The sequence below is a fragment of the Astyanax mexicanus genome, chromosome 15 (assembly GCF_023375975.1).
Source record: "Astyanax mexicanus isolate ESR-SI-001 chromosome 15, AstMex3_surface, whole genome shotgun sequence".
Classification (NCBI taxonomy): domain Eukaryota; kingdom Metazoa; phylum Chordata; class Actinopteri; order Characiformes; family Acestrorhamphidae; genus Astyanax; species Astyanax mexicanus.
In genome coordinates, this window is record NC_064422.1 from 26,326,367 (window position 1) to 26,346,888 (window position 20,522).

Below are 20,522 nucleotides of genomic sequence, written 5' to 3' on the forward strand. Positions count from 1 at the left end.
GAATTCTGAGCATCTGAGGAATCCGAAGTATGCCAGGAGAAATAGCGATTGGAGCGTGGAGGATGTTGTCGGAGGGTAAAAGCCTGATCGGAGGGTTTGAATGCAACGATGGAGGATTTCTGGTGAGATGGGAGCTCGTTCGTGTGAGGATGGAGTTTCTGATTTTTGGATTCCTTTCAGGAGGAGGGAAATTTGAGGGTGATTAGAGGAAGGGTGTGGTAAGCCAGTGATTAGTTTAGTGAAAAAATTGATAGCTGCCAGATGGACTCTGAGTGATGAGGAACGGGCTGAATGTTGAGTGTGAATGAAAGTAATATAAGCTGCTATAACGGATGGATGATGAGAAGGGAAAGATATATTATGTGTGGAGTGGAAATTTTTGTATGCTTTCCAGCTTGACCAGTAGGTAGAGTGTCTGTGGGGAAACGGCTGAAAGGATGGTTTGTTGTGCTTGGAGGATTAGTTCGTTCAGACGGGGGTTAGGTGTAGTGTAGTTAGTGAAAATGGAGGTACCGGCGTTGGGTTGCAGTCTGCATGCGGAGCCAAGGATCTGAATTTCTGGAATTGAAAGTGAGAAAGAGAGTCAGCAATAGAGTTGGATAAACCTGGGATGTGGACAGCTTTAATTATGAACTGATGCTTAATGGAGTGCCAAGTGAGGCGACGGATAAAAGGCATTATTTCTAGTGATTTTGATCGACTTTTGTTGATGATGTGGACCGCGGCGAGATTGTCTGAATGGAGTAAAATTGATTTTCCTGACCATTCATGTCCCCAAAGGAGGGCAGCGACGACTGTAGGATAAATCTCCCAGAGCGCAGAAGAATCGCGCAGGTGCGCAGCGGAGCGGACAAATTGCTTCGGCCAGGCAGAGGCGAACCAGCGTCCGCCGTAATAGCCGCCGAAACCAGAGGAAGGTGCAGCATCAGTGAACAGCTGAACATCAGAAGGGCTGGAAGCTGCGTCGTCATAGAAAAAGGAGATCCCGTTCCAGTGGCGGAGGAGAGAGAGCCAGAAACGGAGCTCCGACGTGCAGTATTCGTCGAGCGTGACGAAATGGTGGAGGGATCGGACAGAAGAAGACAAGCGAAGGAGATGGGAGATGAAAGAACGACCCTGAGGTATGATTTGGGTAGCGTAATTAAAGTGGCCGATCAGGGAAAGAAGCTGCTGCTTAGTAAGGGTGGGAAAACTGAGAAAGTCGGAGATGAAAGAAGTGACGCGATTAAGCTTTTCCTGAGGAAGAGAAGCTTGGAAGGAAGCGGAGTCGAGAATGATCCCGAGGAACTCCAGGGACGTGGCGGGACCCACGGTCTTCTCCTTCGAAATCGGGACTCCGAGACGAGTGAAAGTGCTGGTCACGGCGTCGAGGCCCCGCGAGGGGGCCGAGGAAGGTGAGTCAACGACGAGAAAATCATCCAGGAGGTGGAGCACGAACGGGAGCCTGTGTTTATTCAGCAAGATCCAGCACAGCACCTCAGCGAAGGAATCAAAAAGCTTTGGGCTGATTTTGCACCCAAAAGCAACGCGAACGGAAAAGTAAAACTGATCGTCCCAGCGGACTCCAAAAAGGTGCCAAGAGTCAGGATGGAGGGGTAGGATTTTAAAAGCTGAGATGATGTCGGCCTTCGACAGCCAAGCACCTCTGCCGGCCAACTTGATGGCTTCGATGGCACAATCCACGGTCGCGTAACGGAGAGAAAATTCAGAACTAGGGATGAGGCTGTTGATGGACGGGTCCGAAGAGCCATGCGGAGCCGAGAGATCAATTATGATCCTCTTTTTGCCAGAGTATTTTCGTGTGGCAATGCCCAAAGGATTGATGCGAAATAAATAAAAGGGGGGCGTTGAGAAGGGACCGATAATGAAACCACTGGAGAGCTCCTGTTGCAGAAGAGAAGACATGACATCGGGCTCGGCCAGAGCGGAAAGGAGGTTAGGACAGGTGAGAGAAGACGAGACCGGGGTAGAAGCCAAATAGAAAGCCGTCCAGGAGGCTGCAAACGAAGGAGGTGTCAGGGTGAGCAGACAGGTCAGCGGCGAGAGCCGGTACGTTGACCGGGGTGGAGAGGAACCGTAACAGTCAGCTCCGGCCGAACTTGGGGGGACGCGTTGGGCAGCAGGAGAGAGCGTGCGCCAAACCGCATCGAGAGCAAACGTGCAGCCTTCGACAGGAAGAAGCAAAACAACCCAAATGGTTGAAATTGTTGCAAACCATCTGCCCGTCGAGAAAAACGATAGGGCGGCCGAAGCTGTCGCGGGCGCCCGAAGAGGACGGGCGCACGGGAGCGGCGCGCGCCGAGGAATGTTGGACGGGGGCCGGAGGGGCGGTGGAGGCTGCCTGGGAACAAACAGAAGCAGGATGAGAGGGGCCGCCACACACGGAGCAGGAGAGGGAGCTACGTCCCGCGAAAACGTGGCAATAAAGTTCCAGGTCTGGGGCGCCCCAGAATGTAGCAAGGTTCCACTGTGTAAGACGAGCTGCGGCGCGGGCTGAGAAGAGGCGGTGATATTCGTAGAAACCAGAGCCTCCGAAACGGATAGCCATATCCAAAATCAAAGACAGATAGTCGTCCAATTCCTGGCGACGTGATGGAAAAACCGAACAGATGACATCCCTGAAGATGGAGAAGGCAAAGGCGAATTCGGCTGCTGAGAGGATTTTGGAGATGCGGGGGCCTGGTTGATGCAAGGTAAGCGAGATGTCGCCGGTGTCGATGACACGGGGAGCAGAAGAAGTGGAGGGGAGAAGTAGGGAGGAAAGATCGACATCCGCACCTTGAAGAATGCGGTTCCGCAGAGAGGAGGAGACCAGGGGAGGGTTGAACATCCGTGCGTTGGCCGGGGAGGCAACAGGCGGTGCCGTAGACAGGGAGAATGAAGAGCACGGAGCTCCGGTGAAGGGCGCGGCGAGTGCTGCAGACTGGGGGGGAACCGGAATAGAAGTGGAGGGGAGAGGCTGGACTGGCATAGAGTGAGAGAATGAGAAAGGCTGGCTGGAAAACACTGGTTGGGGAACGGCAGAAGCGAAGCAAAGGGGAGGGACGAAGGATGAGTGAGGGAAGGGGTTGGACGACTGAGGGAGGGGGTGGGACGGCTGAGGGAGGGGGTTGGACGGCTGAGGGAGGGGGGGTTGGACGATCGAGGGAGGGGGTTGGACGATTGAGGGAGGGGGCTGGACGATTGAGGGAGGGGGCTGGACGATTGAGGGAGGGGGTTGGACGAATGGAGGAAGCGGGGGGGAAGGAGAGAGACGAGAGAAAACAGCCGGGATCGGCAATGAAGGAGAGAAGGAGGCAGAGGAGAAGGGGAGGGGTTCGGGGCCCGGAGGAGGAGGCGCTGAGGCCGAAGCAGGTGGAGGGCGTGCCGCACCTGCGGCGCGAGAGGAGCCGTGGCGAAGAGTTTTTTACTTATTTTCATTTTTAAAAATTAATAAACTGGAACAGAGTGCCCAAACTTTTGTCTATAACAATTGGCCTGCATTATTTATAACCAAAATTTACATTTGTTGAATTTAATACTAATTAAAAAAAAATCGAAAAAAAAAAAGAAAATCTGCTATGCATAGATATCAACCGAATTTCAGACTAGATATCCAGCTAATATGTCTCTAATTTACCTAAACCTGCGAGTGGATTAGATATTTGAGAGTTAAGGATTACAGAACCTCTGCATGATGAAGCATCATTAAATTTGCATGGAAAGGTTAATGTGGTACCTTCTCTGGCATCCACCTGATCATGCTGAAAAGCATTTAGCATTTGGCATCAGCTACATAAATGCTCATCAGTACATATCTAATGTAAACTCCCTTAATTCATCAAAAAACATCTGTGATTGGTCAGAATTCTCATTACATATAAAAACACATTCAGTGAGTGGTTGTAAACTCTTTAGCATATATCAGTATTGCAAAGCCCATTATTGTGATGAACATAAACCAATGCTTCTAGTGCAGATTTTACAGCACTTGAAATACAGTGTAACAGAAACACCATTTTTGGGGGCAAAAAAAAATATTCATGCCCACACACCTTCTCTACAGCTAAGCAAACAGTGCTAGGTCACGAATAGCTGACATTTCCTTCTAAAACCCTAACACACACCCATAACACACTGCAGGGTCAAAGCCAGGCCACTGTGCCTCATCAAATTCTATTAAACAAGCACAAAACACATAACAGCATTTATGAGCTCAACTCTTCTTTCCCACAACACAGAATGACCACACACGAACAGAGACACACACACACACACACACTATCTTCCTAAATCACTCTTGTGGGTCTTTCCTGACAGCACACCATGTGTAGCCTTTCTGACAGCAGGGTGTTTCACAGAGCGTATCTCATTGTGTCACGTTTGACTTGATGGCGTCAGTTCTTACTTTACACAGACATTCTAGCTTAACTTATGTTTCCATATTGCGTCACAAACCAGCGACATCATGCAAATCTACACTGGCAGTGATCACCCAAACAATCAGCTTCCTCAACACCACACCATCAGTTTACAGTAAAGGGAAAGTTCAGCATTTTATCAGCAAATGGTTAACAACTGAGAACTTTCAGAGGTGCAGGAGATCTACCATCATGGAAATGTCAGATCTAAAATACGTGAGCCTAGAATGTTCTCATGTCTCAAGGCCTCAACTACCTGGATAGGTGGGGTCTTAGATCTACAGAACCAGGAATGACGCTATGAAGCACCCCTGAAGCCTTCTAAAAGAGAATCTTCCTTCAGAGTGCTGTGATTATTGTTTTTACATAGTTTTAGTTTTATTGTAGCAGTGTAATGCAACACTATTCATGAGCCTTACATTCAAACTTCTGGCTTTTTGACAACTTGTATTGCACCATTACAATACTGTATTGGTTTCTGTGCCGACAATGGCACTTACACACAGTATCCAGTAACACAACATAAATCCTGTTCTTTCAAGTCTATTATATATTGTTTGGGGTACAGAATAATGCCCTTATTAAAATGAAAGCTATAAGAATTGTACATTATAAAAATAATAGATACAGCTCTAGAAAAAAATAAGAGACAACTTAAAAATTATGAGTTTCTTTGATTTTACCAAATTGCAAGCCTCTGGAATATAATCAAGGATGATCACAGCCATCAAACCAAGCTAAACTGCTTGATTTTTTTGCAACAGAAGTGGCATAAAGTTATCCAAAATCAGTGTGTAAGATTGGTGAAGGAGAACATGCCAAGATGCATGAAAAATGTGATTAAAAACCAGGATTAATCCACCAAATATTGATTTTTGAACTCTTAAAACTTTATAATATGAACTTGTATCTTTGTGTTATTTGAGGTCTGGAAGCTCTGCATCTTTTTTTGTTATTTCAGCCATTTCTCATTTTCTGCAAATAAATGCTCTAAATGACAATATTGTTATTTGGAAATTGGGAGAAATGATATCCGTAGTTTATAGAATAAAACAACAATGTTCATTTTACTCAAACATATACCTATAAATAGAAAAATCAGAGAAACTGATTCAGAAACTGAAGTGGGCTCTTAATTTTTTCCTGAGCTGTAAATTACTCAGAGTTTGCTACAGGTATTGGTACTCTATACTGACAGACACTTGAAAATCTGGCATTGGTATAGGGATTCATATTGGTATCGGTCTCCAAAAAAAGAAAAAGTGGTGTCGGTGCGTCCATAGTGAAAACCTAAACCCCCAGGAGAATGAAAGGGTTACTGTCCTCTACAAACCAAAGGAAGATTCCTACAGCACTGAAGATGTGCCACAGGCTGACACCACATTCACAATTTCCTCTGAGTGGGACAGACTGAGTAGAAACAGACAGAGAGAGAGAAAGAGAGAGAGAGTTTGAGTCGTTTATGGAGACTCTCTCCCCCGTGGTAGTTAAAAAAGGCTTGGCGGTGACGCGCAGTGATCCGTGAGGAAGAGGACAAGAACAGCAAGAGTGAGAGCATTACACAGCCGACAGCACCTAAAAGCACCATAAACACACTCTTACCTCCACTCAGTCACACACTCCTCTCCTCCCAACACACACACACACCAGCTCAGCACGGCCCGGCAACAGTGCAGACGCTACATCAATGACTAACTAATATACTATTAGGCCTAGTGAACGTGCGAGGAGCATGTGTAATATAAAGAGAGAGAGGGAGTGACTCTGTGAGGACATTTGTGATTGCTGCGGGTCATGTGACCAGCCACGGGGAGATGGGGCTCAGCATGCTTCATCAGGCTGTAATCCAATAACTCTATCTGACATCTACATGTGCTAAGCAGTGGCTTAGGCCTAAAACAATTCACTATAACAGCCAGCAGAGTGATCGGGCCTGGACAGCTCCGGAGTCATTACACCGTGCAGCTACAGTGCCGAAAGCCACGCCAGCCACTTAGAGAAGGACAAAAGGGAATATGGTTCTCATTGTAGACCCGTCCTCTGACCACATGCCTGCTTAAGGTCCACAGCTTCACAGAGTTACCTTATAACTGCAGGACTTTAAAACACATTTCCTGACTTTTCCCCCTTTAGCACCCCTTTGATGTCCACCATGTGCTGAGGGGCGTTTTCAATGCTTTGTTTGTAATAAAGTCACTTATAAGCTGACCCATAGCAAGAAGCATATTGAGAACTGCTCTTGATTTGAAACGGCGATACATACAGGAGGCCACTTAAAAATGATGAGTTTCTTTAATTTTACCAAATTGAAAACCTCTGGAATATAATGATCACAGCTATCAAACCAAGCTGAACTACTTGAATTTTGCACCAGGAGCGGCATAAAGTTGTCCAAAGCAGTGTGAAAGACTGGTGGTGGAGAACATGCCAAAATGCATGAAAACTGTGACTAAAACCCAGGGATATTCCACCACATATTGATTTCTGAACTCTTAAAACATTATGAATATGAACTTGTTTTCTTTGCATTATGTGAGGTCTGAAAGCTCCGAAAGCCCATTTCTCATTGTCTGCAAATAAATGCTCTAAATGAAAATATTTATATTTGGAATTTGGGTGAAATGTTTTCTGTAGTTTATAGAATAAAACAACAATGTTCATTTTACTCAAACATATACATACAAATAACACAATTCAGAAACTGAAGCAGTCTCATATCTTTTTTCCAGAGCTGTGGATGCACAAGTGACTTCAGAGTGCAGAATGGTCAGAGAGAATGTAGGGGCTGCAGGGGGGACATGCTGTCCCCATCTAGTTTTTTTTTTTTTTTCGAGGCCATATGTTGCCATGGCAGCAGGCGGGGGCCATGATCTGAGACACTGAAGCAGTGGGGAGCTTTGTGTAAAACACTGAAACAGACAGTGTATACACACACACACACACACACAATATAATACACACAGGAACCATAGCAAATCTCTGGCAAGTTACACCCCATGACCTTCAAACCCCTTTAATGCCCCGCCTCCTCTCATGATAAATCCCTCAGCCCCCCTGCCAAGGCCGAGTGTAATGTACGACCGTCAACCAAAACCACATACTGAGAGCACTGATCCCACTCAGGATTATTCATGTCTTTTATGTTGCATCATTTCATTTCTCTAAGGAACTCAGATAAACCACAGTACTCATCATCATTTACAGTAGAGTTGTTTAAGATTTGTCTCAATTCAACAAATATTCAGCACATCTTTACTTTACAGTCAAATGAACTGTCAAAAATCCCTGTCTGGGAAACAGACAGTTACCCTAAGTGAGTTATTCTCTGGTTGACATGCATTCTAATCCATACCCATTTCAGCCTGCCATGTGTTGATGGAGAGATTGTTACGGATGTATGGTTAAATTTACCCTCAAAAATATATGCACTAGTAAACCCAATGAGCACTACTAAGGCAAAAATCATCAATAGTGTCGTAGTCAGGACTACTAGAGCCAAGTCCAAGTCAAGACCTCGACCAGGGCATGTCAAGTTCTAGTCAAGGCTAATAATGGGGAAAACTAAGGCCGAGACCAGGTTAAAATTTAAAATTAAAAACATTAAAGTATTTTATTTATTTATCAAAGTTACACATAATCTGTGTCTATTCAAAAGCTTAAACAGAAGTCACCACATGAAGCTAGCTCTTCACTACCTTTGGTACTCTTCCAGGTAACATTAGTATTTTAGCTAGCTCATCACTAAGGTTAGCTAGCTTGTCGCTAAGGTTAGCTAGCTCATCACTAACTTTAGTTCTCTCCCCGGTAACATTAGTGTGTTAGCTAGCTTATTGCTAAAGTTAGCTAGCTCGTCGATATGGTCAGTGCTCTCCCTGATAACATTAGTAAGTTACTTAGTTCACTGCTAACATTAGTTATCTCGCTAGTTTGTACTAATCTCTCCTTTTTTCTAGAAGTCTGGAAAGTCGTGGTCCCAGAGGTCTCTGTTTTTGAAATGTGGCAGAATTTACATTCTGCACTACAACACTAATCATCATGTCTTAATATATTGTAGTTGATGCCAAAATTGTTAAAAAAGGCCTCAGTAATAAGAGTTCAGTGCAGAACAAGTCTGTCAAGGCGAATGTAAGCAGGAGAAAAAGAGTCAGGGCGAGAAAGGGAGAAAGAGAGAAAGAGCGAGAGGAAAATGTGTTCCTGAATTACGCCATCTGCCCCTTTGTCCCTTATTTCCTGCCTGTTGTTTACCCTCTCCACAAGAGGGGCAAAACAAATACACACTGGACAAATAAAAATAGAAGATTTCCCCCTCAATTCTGTCAGTATTTTAAAACCCTGCACCAAGTAAGCACAGTAAAAGTATTAAAAGGGAGGAAACCGGCTCCAAGACACTGCAGAAGAATTCAGGACTGCCATTGGAAAAATCATGTCTTAACTCTAGCACCAGGGATTTTCACAGCTGTAAAGAAAGATTGAGTAAACACACAGCCACATGTACGCAAAGTCCCCTGGAGCTGTCCCTGAGACATACAGTGAGAGGAAGGGTGGGGTCAGAGAATCTCCTATCAGCCCAGAACATCAGATCCACACTGACCAGACATTACAACAGGAACTGACACGGCCATTTAAACTTTAAAAACTCTTTTTGCAGGCCAGCCCATCAATTAAATTAAATAACCTCCTTATTATGCAGAGGAACCTTTATAGTCAAACCTTACCGGTCAAAAGAATCATGTATTAAGTTTTGCAGTGTGAAGACCCCTTTAAAAGAGTTAATTAATCCCTTTAATAGACCCTTTACATTGTGTAGATACATTATGTTTAGAAAATGATGTAAACATTCAGGTATTCTATTCTTCTTCTTTCAAAAGTATATGGAAGAGTAATCTTTGTTTTATGGTTAAACACATGCAGAAACAAGATTAGAAGTGTGTGTTAGGCCTAAGCCTAGATATAATTAACTGGATTACCAAGGTAACAGCCCCCAGTCTCATTACAAATCCATTTACCTAGTTTAAAAGTATGCTGTTAATTTGTTGAATTTAAACATCTTCAAAAAAAAAACCTCCTTAACTCTTAATTAGGGTTGTGAGTTAAGGCATCACAAGGGTAACGAGTCAATATATTGCACTTTATTGTGTTACTGTAAGCAAAATGAGTAATTAACAAAAAATATATAAAAGTAAAGATACTATCATATTAATAAAGGCTAAATAACATAAGTGAGATCTAACAGCAAAGTACAACACTGTTTTTTAATAGGAAGGGATTAAACAGAACACTAAATGAACCCCTATATGACACCAATCTTTATATCTAAAATAATTAAAATCAATACTGTGTTTGACAATTGATACAATATTGCAAAAATAAACATTGCAATCCAATACGATACCATCAATGTAAAATACATTTTTCAAGCCTTGTGGCTGTAGAGCTGAACTCTACAGTACAGGGTCTATACACTGGCAATTTTAGTATTGTGTCCCATGACTTTTGCCATGTTCCATGGAATCTAAAAAACACTCCACTGGCCTGTGGAATATGCATGTGGGACCTCCAGCATTAAATACAAAAGTGATTTCTGCCAGAGTAGCTTGTACGTTAGCATGGACAATTCTAGCCAGACGTTGCACACTCTATGATCTATTCCCGATACACACGACAATGTTGATTGAGAAATGTTAAATATCTACGTATTATCAGCCCTCTCTTTGGCATACCAGTCTATAAATTACTGCGGAGTTACAAACATCAGACTAAACAGATTAAGGTCTCATAAAAAACAAAATTAATCAAACCTGCAATACTCAAAATACTGCAAGACAATTATATATGACACTTCATGCCATCTGTGTTACTGAATTGGATAAATAGTCCTAAATAATAATAATAAGCAAACACCAGCAACTAATTCTTCATTGTTGGTTTACCCTATTAATTTAATTAGTGCTGTCATGTGGAGTAAAGAATGAGTAACTTTAGACAATTGGGAGGCAGTATTTGTAGCAGGACTAAGTCTGTTATCATCATCTGTTATTGCTTTATCAACTAACACATCATCAATAATGTTCCTGGAAGCATCAGCAAATATAACACAGACTCTGAAGAACAAGATGTGGAAAAAACACATTAGTAAAATTGTAAATTTATATGGACCACAGTCTAAATTTCATTTAAAACGTAAAGGAAAAATATCAGTATCTATATATCCATATTAAAACAAGGTGTCAAATAACCACTGGTCAGTCTTGCTGGCCTAGTAAATCTACAGTAAAGCTCAGTGGTGATGGGGCTACTCTGTTTTTAAATGTCTCTTTTTCTCACTAAATCCTGGGTGAGTAAGAGGCGAGTGGGGGCATATTCCCGTCAGAAGGATTTCCACTGGGTGAGCGCGCTCCACTGCCATAATGGGCCCTGACAGGCAACAAGAGAGATGGAGAGAGATAACAGGCTCAGATTTAACACACACTGATCTCAGCAAGTCTATACAGACACACACCCACACACACACACACACACACACACAGAGCTTGTTCATGGTAGAAGTAGAAGTGTGCGCTAGGTCAGGGAGGAAGAGTGGACTAGCATTGGTCTGAGGCCGGCATTCCAGCTCATTAGCTTTCAGTGATGGGGATCCCAGCTGACTGCAGACGGAGACTTCATTTACTCAAGGCGGAAAACTGGATCCACTTCAAAACAGTCAGGAGACGAGAGAAAAGGGCCAGATCAATGGACCATGAGGGGGGATGGGGGGAGCAGTTTACAGTCATGGGGTGTCCCAAGACCCGACACCATCTGGAAGCCGAAAGCTTAACTGGGCAGGAAAAGAGGGAGAGGGAGAGAGAGAGAGAGATAGGGAGAGACAGAGGGTGTGGTAAAAAAGCCTCCAAGCCAAGAATGTTAAAGACTAACAGGTTCACAACACTCCCAACATCTTAAAACCCAGTATAAACAGCATGAAATCGAGAAGCCCCACAGATAACAATCTCAGTAGCTGGCCTACTTCATCATTCTGTAATGATGTATTAGTAAATACTGCCAAGTAGCCGAACTGATTAGGCTGCGTCATTTCTCTCCACATGATCTTTCTCAACACAACAAAGAGCTTGAGATGTTCCAGAATTGCTAACATGGGATAGCAGTATGCAAACTAATCATGAAGTGTTTTTTTTTTCCTTCAGTGGACGGCTTGTATAGGTTTTGAGGTGTTATCTTGTGAGTGAGGTTTAACATGGGCCAGCATTGGAGTAAGGTCTCACAGTCAATTTCCGAGCTCGTGTGGGTATTTAATACTCTTCGATCCACAGTATCGTTGACTTGAGCCCGACTTGCAGCGTCTGGCTAGTATTTTCCCATCTAAAAGACAATGACAATGGGATTAGTTTCTCAGGGGCACGTCTGTAAAAAAAATATTTCACACTTTTACTCTCCTAAATTGCATCTGTACTGCAATTGAAAAAAACAGGAGGACCAGTGAGTTTTTTTGCCTTTCTCAGTCACATGACATCGCGTTCAGTTGCTCCTCCATTTCCACTCGCTGCTGTGTTTACATTAATCAAAGTGTAGTTATGGTGCGTGGCAGTGGACAAATAGCTATTTTATTAAACGCAAGGTGATAAAACTCACGTGTGTCCGGATGGCAATAAATTTACTGGAAGTGAAAAGCAGTAGGTAATTCAGCCTCAAATTTTCTCAGAGGACGTCTGAGAAAAACACAAAAATGGTCATTCTGAACGGGAATAGAGTCACAAAGGATCTCCAATAAAAGAAAAATTACCACAGAACACCCCGAGAAACTAATTCAGTCAGGATAGGGCTTTACATTAAGCAGTCTAACATTAACATTGTGAAATGGCCTTTCCAAAGTTCTGATCTCAATCCAATCCAAAATAAGTGGAATGAACTTGGACACTTTGGCCCAACTGATGAAACAACAAATTTAACTGAAGTCAACCAATTGAGCAAGAAAGACTGGTCTAGTCACCAACCAGAATTCAGTCAACAGCTTGTCGACAGCTACTTAAAACTTCAGGTCAAGGTCTAACTTGCTAAGAAACCTTTAACCAAACATCAGATGTGTTGTATGTACCATTTTTGGCCCTGTATGGCTAATTTGACCTTGTGTTGCTTCTGAATCTCCAAAAATTGAGTATCTGACGACTCAACATTTCTATAACAGTGCATCCTTTCGTCATTGGTTCTTTTGCATTCTTTCAGAATATAGATCTACTGTTCCATCAAAAACTGGACTGGGGAAATACCAAAATCCTTAAAATTTGCATGTAGCCGTATCTGTTAAGGACACACTGTACAATGAAAAGGAAGCAAAGCTTCTGTCTGTGTGTAACAACTACAGCATGTTTAATATAAGATCAGCTGAACAGACTTCTCTTATTTTTGGCAAACAAACAAAAAAAAAGATTGACTTAAAGGAAGTGTAGTGAAGTCACTATTGGACAATAATGAGCAGTTATTAGCGCACAGTGCCAGTTGTGCAACTGCATTCCTCGTGCAATGACCAGCTGTGCTGAAAGGACATCATAGGATGTCAACAGCTATTAAAGTGTGACATTAACCACGACCCATGCTCTCCCTCTGCACAGCCACTCCGTCTATAATCCACTCCAGACACTTAAGTGCTTTAACATGTCTCACTACAATCATTCTGCTCTCTGCAACCCCGGCCCTCCATAACAGAAGCTCCCATCCTTACACTGTCATGTCCCCCCTCAGCCTGAGTAAATATTTACAGTGAGGAGCTTCCCAGCCAAACCACCATTACTCTCACAGAGAAGAAACGAGGGGGTGAGGGGGTGAACAGTGAGAAAAGTTAACCTTGACGTGAGATCACTGTTGTACAGCAAATGAAAAAAGGGTCAAACGATTTATCATTTTGTCACATTTTTTATTGCACATTATTTCATGTTGTTTAAGTTTTACTACTATTAGTGATGGACCTGAAAAAATGCTGTCCAAACCCAAACATGAAACATTTGTTAGTAATTTTAGACATTTTTTTCACTTAAAAAAAGCCACATTTTATGTTGTTTTGTTTTTTAAAGAAAAAGCAACTACCAAACTTCTATTCAAAAATATTTTTTGAACTGTATTAATATTCCAGCCAACAACCCAACATAGCACAACACATTTACTTCAGTAGTGCTATTCTTACTGTGAATTTACTTTATTAGAAGCAATGGCCTTCTAATCATAAATTTACTTCAGCAGTGCTATTCTAATCATAAATTTACTTCAGAAGTGCTATGGCAGCCAGACGTTTGGTAAATAAACAAATGCTAAAGCTATGGCTAAGAAAGCTAGCTAGCTATTACAGCCTATGTTAATATTCTAGCACTGTGGAGCTAGTGTCTTTCTGCTCAAAAACAGCCAGTCTGTAAAGATAGTAAAAATTATAAGTTGAGCTTGAACCTACCAGATATCATACATAATTTCATCATAATATCATACATAAGTTTACTATTTTTTTTTTTCATATTTTGGTATACAATATAGTATTTTCACTTGTATATTTTTAGCTGAATAACTTTTGATGCCAAATATTTAGCGCATCCCTATCTACTATAACTACCACAGTTGATCAGACAAGACATGTTTAAAAACATGCCGTACAGATGTTCTGTATGATGCTCTAGTATGGACTGTATTTACTGTAAACACTAAAGGCCTTGTCTACGTCAAAGGCACAGCACCAGCTCTGCTATGTGTAAACATTCCAGAGGAACCTGGGAGGGTGTCTCAACATCTGGAGTGAGACAGAGGTCTATTAGGAGATACTGGAGAAACTGCTTCTTCTGCAAATGCCTCAGAACAGGCGTAGTGCATGTCAGATTATGCTCTATTACTTTGGAGTGACATTTCTAGGATTCCCACCAACCACAGAATGCAATGTCAGATTCAGTTTCTTCAGAGGAAACTAGGCTGTGGAGAATCTCCGATCTAAATCTCCCCAGTGTGATCCAGAGATGGTCCATGGCTACACTAGACGTTATAAAGGCATAAGAGTCTAATCAACCAAACCATATTAGTTGGCTTTAGCAGCTCTATACTATAAATGCTTGGGCCAATCATAAAAAAAAAAAATAATATTAGTATTATTAGTAAAGTATTTTAGAAGTTAGTATTTTCCAGCTATAACACACCTAGTGTGTCTTAACGATGGTCTTCAGTTGGATTAGGTGCGTTAGAATCAAGTGAATCTCTAAACCTGTATGTGCAACAATACTTAAGGACCAGAATTAAGAACCACTGATCAAGCAGGTTTAATTAAGGTGATTCTAAATAGCCTGGTAGAGTAAAAATGTTGTAACTAGAAGTTATTGTAGCAACTATCTGCAGAGTGAGGGGAAACCATGATGCAAGTTATTTCTCATCCATATTCTTTTCTTTTTCTTGTGTATTTGCTGCAAATCAGAGCACAACTATAGCAACTATTTGAATTGCTTTTTTTTTTCTTCCAGAAAAAAAAAATTGTCACACATGGCATTGCTTTATTTCCTGCAAGGTTTTGTGATACGTGATTCTATAGAACAGACTGAGATTCTATTGGTCATTCTGACACACTCATACAGCCTTAAAAAAGAATAAGAGACCACTTAAGACCACTGTTTTATAGATTTAACCAAATTGAAAACCTCTGGAATATAATCAAGAGGAAGATGGATCACAAGCAATCAAACCAGTTGAACTGCTAGGATTTTTGCACCAGGAGTGGAATAAAGTTATCCAAAAGCAGTGTGTGAGACTGGTGGAGGAGAACGTGCCAAGATCCATGAAAACTGTGATTAAAAACCAGGGTTATTCCATCAAATATTGATTTCTGAACTCTTAAAACTTTATGAATATAAATTTGTTTCTATCAGCAAAACTGTTAATCAGTGAAAGTCTTTTTTTAGCACCAGTAAACTCTAGAGACTTCTGTGTTGAAGATTATAGCAAAAAGATCAGCAGTTCTAAAAAAATAAAATAAATAAATAAATACAAAAAATAGCCCATCTGGAACTAACAATCATGCCCTGATTAAAATAACAGAAATCACAATTTCCCCCATTCTGATGTTTGATGTGAATATTACATTTATATATTTTTTTGTATTATGTGCTGCTACTACAGGATTAGTTAATAAGATAATGCATGGTCAATTACGTGTGTAACTGCACAAGGTTCTTATAAAGTGATAAAGTGTACAAGAAGTGTAATGAAATTCTTCAGTTTTCACACGTAAGGGCAAATAAATATTCCAAAGATGTTGTGCTCCCCTAGTTAGAAAGATAAATGACCTCACTTCTCTCCTGAGTCACGGGAAACATTAAGAAACAACGCTTCACTAAATTGAACCAAATCACTTCATTTCCCAACAACAAAGAGGTCTCTGTGCATCTCTTCCATTATGAATCAAAATAAACAAGAATAGCGAGAAGGACTTGGCTAAGGTTAGTCTTTTGTGTCTCTGCTGGGACTTGTCAGAGCTCCTCAGGCATTTTAGGAGCATGTCTAACAGGCAGCAGCCCTTTATTCAGCTCTGTGTGTACGTGAGGGCGTAAGCGGATGCATAAGCGTGTATAGTGTCAGGTTTCTTTACAACCCCTGTAGAGTAACATGTCTCAAGCTCTGTCTGCTGCTCCATCTTCATTCCTCTCATGCGTTGCTCAAACAAGGACGCAGTTCCGTTAAACCTTGTCAGTAAAATCCACACTTAATGAAAATCCCATCACTGTCAGACTGCCAGCACACACTCTCAGCATTCACAACAGCCTCTGAATGACCCGAGGGCTTGCTACTGGCAAAAAGAAAAGTTACGAATCACAAGAACATCCAGAACAAAAGCAGAATTCAAACCTATGATATCGTAATCAGACAACTAGGCAGTTACGTGGTAAAACCATGTTCTGTATCCAAGAAAGATAAAAAAGGACACTTTTCAGCAGAATTTTGGTGTTCTAGGGTGGCATACTATGTCTAACTGCTATGTTTAAATTTTTTCAAAAGCAAAAGTTCTAACCTGCTGCTGGGAATTTACCGACTACCAAATCGAGGATGAGCTCTACATTTTTTGAGTACACCTACATTAAAATGTACTGTAAAATTAACTGAAAGGCAAAACTTAAATATGCAAGCTTTTGCCTAAACCAGTTTGAGGTGAAAAGAGATGCCACAATATTTAACATCCAATATTTATTATTATGGACTCTTCAGACCAGCTTTACTTAATTAACCAAGTTGCATTATCACAATAGATATTTAGATATGTAGAACAGCTCAGTTTTCACAAGCACATACCACTCCAACCACAACTGTCACACTGGCTGTGTTCACACTGTAGGTAAAAGTGCCCCTAATCCAATTTACTGCCCAAATCACAAACGTTTGGTTCGGTCGTTAGCTTGACCTTTTTGAATGTGGCCTATATCTAATGCTAATGCACCTGGAAAAAAAGCTGCAAACTCTTTGCCAAATCATAGACACTATTTTGTTTTTGCAGGTGCCTTTCCCAGACACACGCTGAAGGAAGACGTTGTTCATCCACATCCAGTCATGGCCTTTTCTTGCTATATAAAAGGATGACTTCAGTGTGACCTGCTGTATGTCTCTACTGAGCTGTTTTCATACAGAATACACTGTGAAGAAAAGGATACTGTACAGGTAACTACGGCTAATTCAAAATAGTCCTACAATGAGAGATCGTATTTTAAAAACTGGGCTACCTTAGCTAACGACTAATCAGGAACTAAAAACACACATCACTTGGAAAAGTAACAGCTTATTTTTTTACCAGTTAGATTTCAGAAAGCCAAACCTAGGGGAAAGAGTGGAGGCAAGGCTAAAAGCTAACCAAACACAAACACAATGTCTGCAGGTTGCTAACGGTACATCACACTGAGCGTGAGAGTTGGCTATGTGCTATGCATGTCACTAAAGGCATTCTAATTGAGGATTCTACTTGCCATAGTCAGGGGCGTAGCAGCAAATTCTGGGCCCTGTACACTCTCAATGTCAGTGGGCCTCTAGTGAAAAAAAAATCTGGATTTTCATAGCCCCCTACTTGGGCCATGGGAAGTCAGGTCCCCTTTTTCCCCCCCACTACCACGCCCATGGCCATAGTGGCCAGGACACTTACAGATACAGGGGTAACTGCAGACTTGATGTCTTAGCATTTTTTTACAAACGTTCCACCAAATTGATGCTGCTGAGTGCCTGCACTGCCCCTTCAATCAGGTAAATATGTCTGGTAAATATTTCTAAGGCCATGCACAACTGAGGCACCAGTACTCTGGGCATTATGAGTATTCAAACACATAGTAAGCAGCAAAATATTTTACAAAAAAAAAAAGTGATCCAGTGTTTCTGTATAGCCCTGCTTTAGTTAGTTGTCTCTTGTTCATGCATATTCATACATGCAAACCTCTGATTGGCTAACAGCACTGCAGCAGAGAACATCTACCTTCCCCCCCACAGTCAATTTTTTAGCTCTAAAAAAGAGCCAATTTTCTTTCAGAGATACTGCCTTAGTTATAAAGATATAGCACTGAGTGCTAGGTAAATTTAACCCTTGAACTTTACTTGACTTCAGATACTCAGAATTACCAAGAGGTAAGAGTTGCGCTGCTGAGCGACGCTGCTCCTTCGCGGCATTGATAACGCTTCTTTAAGCTAAACTAATGCTACTATACTCTTGTCTCAGACTTAGTGATTTGGTGCTTGGGTAATTTCACCACGTCAAAGCACCGGTGTTCTGTTCTGTTCTGTGCTACCTTGTCAAAACTAGTGCTACCTAGTGTATATTTAATGCCTCTGTAAAATGTGGAATCCACAGGAGATCCCATGAAAATCTATAGTTACTTATACAAAATAGCTAACAGTAGCTAGCTGGTACAAACAGAGCTATAAGCTCTTTAGCTGACGAGACAGTGTCAGCTATGCTTCAGCCTGGGTTCAATACTAATACTAATTCACGGGCTGACGTAGACCCTTGTGCTTTTTCTGATTGACTCGTTTTTCTAAAGCTTTTCTTTTCTTAGCTGCAGGCAGACAGTCGAGATTGAAGAACAATTTTATGAAGTGTATGAAGGCAATATACCATAAAAAAGTAAAGGGTAAAAAAAAAAAGCAGAGTAAAGTTATGAACCACTATAAACTCAATTACAGTAAAGATGTACCCTTGCCAGCAGCACCTGAGTGACAGTCTGTTACCACCAATTAGTTATTCTTGTTTGAATGTGTGTGTGATGAAAATGAGGATCTTCATTCCGCATGACCTCACTGAGAAAGAAGCTGCGGTTTATAATATGAATACAGTCATACAAACTTCAGCACACACACACACATACTCTCTCTCACATGCAAAAAAAACAACATGACCAGACATAAGCTACAGCACCTGAGTCCCATCTCACATGTGTTTACATCAGAAGATCACAAGCCTTAGTGGTCAACCACTTCACACAGTCTTTACACATTACTGAAAGATGTTTAGAGAGAGAACACAGACAGTGGGTCTGGGGTGCACTGCTGAATACTGTACTGTAGGAAGTACTGCAGTTCAACAGTAACCTACAGCTAGTCTTGTTGGTGAGGTGGGGTTGGTAGGGTGGGGTGGGACAGACGTAACTTACCTGTTCAGGCTGTATTCAAATCTGGCGCACAGTTGCTGGTGAACTCCATGGAAGTGAAGGCGAACCGATTTCCCCTCTTTATCCAGGAGACTGCAGCACGGTTGTTTGTTTGTTTGTTTGCTCTACTAAAACTCCAAACACTAAACTTTCTCCCTCTCTCTGCTGTAAATAAAGCTACATTAGAACTAAGAGGCACGTGGAAAGATGGCAAAACTCTTTGTTTTTGGATTCAGAAGATCCGCGGAGAGGCGACTCATCTACCCGGGAGACAAACGAGCGACTGAATCAAACCCGAGACTGACGAGCCGTTCCAGAGAAGACTGAATAAAAGCCACAAACTTCCGTCAGACTCACACACACACGTAAACACGCCTGAGTGTGAGACTCTGGCCACTGCAAGCGGAGTGAAGTACAACGAACTCTACAGCGTACCGATTCTTTTGAGTCGGTTCATTTTGATTGAACACGACGAGTCGATTCACAAGTCCTAAAGAGACCCCAGGTTTACACGTCCAGTGCTTCTAAACTACAACAGCACTCTTCTTAAAATAACAATAATAAAATTAATTACAAAATTATATACAAAATATAACGTTACAGGACCAGTCTACAATGTGGACTGACCTCTTCTCATCCAATGTGTTTTCTTTCTTCTTTTTTTTACATTGTACAAATATGCAGAAACACGTTTTGCGAAATTAAACATTTTTTTAATATTAACAAAAAATGTCAAACAATTAAAAATTAAATTAAAATATCTGTTTTTAATGTTATATAACTCTAGATCTGATATGTGCATTTTACAAAGCCCATAAAGAAATATGTTGGAAAAATTAGAAGAAATAGTTTTAGGAGGAGACCTCCTTCTATATATATATATATATATATTCTTCCCTGCTATTTTAGGGGCCGTGTATAAATAGAAATCCTTACTTCTGGAAGGAAGGAAAATATAGGAAAATAATTGAAAGAATACTAGTTCTATTAGGTCTATTCATCAGGTAATTTTAAGTGTTAGGGTCAGCATGTGTGTTCAAATTATGTAGAAAAATAAAAATCGTCAAGTGTGTATACTTGTTATTCATTGGACAGCAATGATATATAAAGTTTTTCGATTCATTGACTTTGATATTTCGAATGAATCAGTTCGCCAAAACGAACTGATTCATGACACAACGAATCGAAGCCGCCAGGTCAGTTGGAGAGTTGAGGCCCCGCCCCTCGCTCGCTCAGCCCGCGTGCAGTTTGAACATTGTGAACTGAGTGACCGCCTTTAGAGAAGGACGGGCTCGCGACAGCCACGTCCACTGAACTGTGACTGTAGCAGACTGAGGGCGAAATTACTTTAACATAGTAATGTCTGTAAGTTTTAGGGAAAAGGCAAAAAGCTTTAGGCAAAAGATAAGCTAGAAAGTTAGCATTAGGAAAAATAGCTCATTAATATATGCCCTACCTATATGAACTACCCTTATATACTTTATTTATTTGTTTT

General features: G+C 41.5%; 1 protein-coding gene across 3 annotated transcripts in view; it reads right to left on the reverse strand.

Moving 5' to 3' along the window:
- The window catches only part of svild (supervillin d), an 88,244-nt gene extending 68,813 nt beyond the window's left edge, over positions 1 to 19,431 (reverse strand). For 2 of the 3 annotated variants that reach the window (XM_022668856.2, XM_022668854.2), the window contains exon 1: positions 19,031 to 19,431. The gene's annotated coding sequence lies outside the window, so the exon portion shown is untranslated. Of the gene's footprint in view, positions 1 to 6,002; positions 6,093 to 19,030 lie in introns of those variants that run through there. The other variant, XM_049464433.1, reaches the window with a different exon arrangement.
- Positions 19,432 to 20,522: the final 1,091 nt, after the last annotated feature.